Genomic DNA, 4167 nt, shown 5'->3' with positions numbered 1-4167 from the left:
TTAATAAAACCTCCCATGAGAAACGAGCTTTGTGGCATGATTTGTGAACCCACCATTTAATTTTACTGCACAATCCTAGCATTTGGGCATTGGCCAAATAGGCGCTTTCAGCAGCCATGCAGTGTGGTGGTTGCTTTAGGCACCAGGGTCACCACCAGAGCTGCTGGAAACCTATTTCATTTCAGGCTACGAGCTCTCCCCCCAAAACCTCTGTCCATCTTTCCCTTTGAGCTCCCTTACTCTGTCATCTCTATTCTCTTCTATGGAACTTTACTGACCACTCTTTATCATGGACACACACTAACCCCTGTCCATCTCCTCCTAACATTGGGGACCAGGTCCTTCTCTCATCTTTTTCTCCTAAGTGATAGGGTCCTTTCAAGGTGATTCTTGTGACCCTCACAGATGCTAAGCTTGAGGGCTTCCCTCACTGGATTCACCTATATCACCTCAAGCATTTTACCCCCCCACACACCTCTTCAAGATAATTCTCCCTCCTATATATCAACTCCAACAGGACCCTGCTCCCTCAAGTTCCACAAGATGCCAAGATCAACCACCTTGCCTCTGGTTCCAGAGAAATGAGGCCTGGCTATAGCAGCTGTGTCTGACCCTAGTAGATTGGATATGGATTTTTCTTTCTTACCCTCTTGCCCTCTTGCCAGGTAATCCCTACATTGGAGATTCGAGCTTCAACAAACCATCATTGACAATAAACAATCTCTCCAAATAGGGTCAGAAAATTGTTCTAAGGGAGGCTGTCAGGAGCTGACTGAAATAACCATCACCCCACATCTATCCCTCCTCTTTTTTTTTTTTTTTTTTGGTGGACCATGAGTTTTATTGGGGTTACTTAAGGGGTATGGGTGAGGGGTTACTTTACAGGATCAGGAGTAACTCAAGAGAGCTGCATCACCAAGGCTTACCCCAGCACTGCTAACAGCTCACAAAAGCTGGAAATGTGGGGCATACTGCATAGCTTGAAGGCAGCTCAGGGGGCTGGAGAATGTGCTTTCCAAGAGAAACCTCTTCCAGGAAGCTCGGCTGATTTCTGCTTCTTCCAGGCATCTTATTTCGTCCCAGAGTCTTTTCTGTATCTTGGTTGTCTGAGAGGCATCTTTGCAGCTTGGCTTGTTCACTCTGGAAGGATGGAGCCTAGTGAATCTGTCCAGTTTCAGGAACTTCCTGAAGCTATTTTGAGTTGTTCATCTTCCTGTTTAAGGAGCTTCCCTGTATGATGGAATGTTTCAATTTCTGAGGAAACTGTTGCACAACAGGGATGGGTGAGACCCAGGGTCCTTGGTAAGCTGTTTGTGGGTAGGAAGAGTCAACTGAGAAGGAAAGCTAGAGACGTTAAGGATGTATTATTGGAGTATTCCGGGAGGCAGGAAGGAATGGGGTCTAGAACACAGCATTGAGCTTAGATGGGAATGCAAGCCATTTAACCAGCATCACAGGAAGAAGAGCAGAAAGGGTGCATGAGCATACAGTAGGTGACTGTAGTGGGGCATGAGCACACAGTAGGTGGCTGTATGGGACAAAGATCTTTATGGACTTTCTTGTTAATTTTCTTCTAGGTTTCTCAGGGAAGTAGGAAAGAAAAGATTAGGCATTAAGGGTGAGGAACTTGGAGAGATGTGTGCTGGAGGGTGCTGAGCACAGACCTCTTGTGTCTTGTGAGGGGATAAGAAGACCTGTGCAGCTGAGCTGAGGAAACTGAGGATCAGGGCAGAGAAGTGCAACAACACATGGAGAGATTGTAGGTTCCAGGTATGCTTTGCACATAGATATGCAGAAGTTGCTGGTGAATCTGCAATGGGGGCAGGGGGAGAGAGAGCGATCCTGTCTTGAAAAGCATCTTAAAGGAGTAGTACGTTTTAACAGCATCACTCTCAATGAAATGGAAGCCTGAGCTTTCCTGTTTTGGCCTAACAATTAAAGTACACTCTTTAAATGTACTCTTTTTTTTTTTTTTCAATGAAGTTTATTCAGGAACCTTGAACAATCTTCTGACCCTGGGGAAAGCCAGCCCACAGCTTAAATAGCCTCTGGGTAGCCAACCCAGGCATGCCACGTGGGCAATGCAGATAGGTCCACATACATGGAAGCAAGCCAGATCCTCAGCCTTAGCCAAATGTGGAACTGTTCGTGACAGAGAGCACTCACCATCGGGAAGGTGGAAGGCGGGAAACCAGCTCCATCTTTAAGGCATAGCATTCCACAGCTCTCTACAGTTCCCCCTTTTTGTTTTAGATGCATCAGGCAAGAATAGAGGTCTGATCTCTGATATTAGAAATAAATTGGGATTTTGTACCGATGTTCGTTTAGGTGTCATCCACCCAAAGAGCATCAGACCCGTCCGATACCTTTTTCTCAGAGGCGGGACCTGGGGCATCAACCCACATGCAACCAGACATGCTCTTCTCTGGGTCCAAAGCGGCTGACCCTGAGTGCAGTGCTTAGCCTCACATCCTGAGTGTAACATTTTAGCTTTTTATGGTATCCAACCATGCTTGGGGAGAATGTCCTGCTTCAATGGCTGTAAAGGCCTGAATGATCAAGGCTGCATCACACTGTTGTGAGACTCTAATCTTGCATATATACCACAGGCAAACCAAGGAGACCAACACCAGAAGGCCTGCTAACGCTCCCATGCCCGCCCATTCCTTCAGATGATTCATGGCTGCAGCAATCCATGATGATAATCCTGTGGCTAGTCCTGCGTCCACTCTGGTAGAATTTACCGTGACAATGGCCACTCTCAGCTGCTCCATCATAGTATCGAATTCTCCAGTCCAATTACCTAAAATATAGCTAGACAATTTTTTAGACAGATTTGCAGCACAGGAAAAAAGTCTCATGTTGTATGCTAGTGACTCAAAGTCCAGCATACTTTCATTGACAGCCAAATTGAGCGATTTGCCATAGGGTATCAATTTTATCCTGCACGAGGTCAATCCTCTGATTGAACACCATCAAGCCTCCTTTTAGTTGAGCATTAATTCCTTTTTGTACATCTACGGCATGAGCTACATTGGCTAAAAGATTATTCAGGGTCTGAGCAGTCTGCACAGTATGACTCATGGCTAATGCTGCAGTGGTAGCTCCAACAGCCGCCAATGAGATGGCAGTAACAATGGTGGCTGTAGTTCCAAGATCCCTTTTCTGTCTGAAGAGAGTCATAGCATGAGGGGCATCAATGGGCACAGGCACCCAGTGAGGTATGCGAGTAACCAGGGCATACCTAAATTCACTAGCATTCCAGCATTGGGCAAAAAAGCAAGTATCATTACCACAATTACTTGGCTCTATCTGGCTAATAATGAAGAAAAATGGGGGATATAAACAAACAGGTGTGGGCTTATAGGAAATGTTATGAGAAGCCTTAACCCCCTCGTTGGAACCTCCTGCATCAGTTCTAGAACTAGCAGTGGTGGTGTCCGAGGTCTGAGTAGGTTCAGGAGACCATTGCCCCCAGGGGCAAGACTTGCTCCATGCCAATTGACCAACTCCATGTTTTCCTCCACTTTTGAAAGTCATATAAGGTTCTTAAATTATTTTTTCCCTTTTTTTAAATTTTTCATCAATTACACTTTATTCATTCTGCATCCCCCCATAAGCCCCTCCCTCCTCCCCTCCCAATCCTACCCTCCCTCCTCCCTCTGCTTGCCTGCCACTCCCCAAGTCCACTGATAGGGGAGGTTCTCCTCTCCTTTCTGATCTTAGTCCATCAGTTCACATCAAAAGTGGCTGCATTGTCCTCCACTATGGCCTGGTAAGGCTGCTCCCCCTCAAGAGGAGATGACTAAAGAGCAGGCCAGTCAGTTCATGTCAGAGGCAGTCCCTCTTCACATTACTATGTAACCCAATTGGACTCTGAACTGCCCTGGGTTACATCTGTGCAGGCGTTCTGGGTTATCTCCATGAATAGTCCTTGGTTGGAGTATGAGTCTCTGGGAAGTTCCCTGTGTTCAAATTTTCTTGTTCTGTTGCTCTCTTTGTGGAGACCCTGTCCTCTCCAGCTCTTACTATTTCCCAGTTCTTACATAAAATTCCATTCACTCTGCCCAACAGTTGCCCATCAGGCTCAGCATCTGCTTTGATAGTCTGCAGGGCAGAGGCTTTCAGCGGCCCTCTATGGTAGGTTCCTAGGTTGTTTCCTGTTTT

The sequence above is a fragment of the Meriones unguiculatus genome, chromosome X (assembly GCF_030254825.1).
Source record: "Meriones unguiculatus strain TT.TT164.6M chromosome X, Bangor_MerUng_6.1, whole genome shotgun sequence".
Taxonomy (NCBI): Eukaryota; Metazoa; Chordata; class Mammalia; order Rodentia; family Muridae; genus Meriones; species Meriones unguiculatus.
This window is presented reverse-complemented; position numbering follows the sequence as displayed.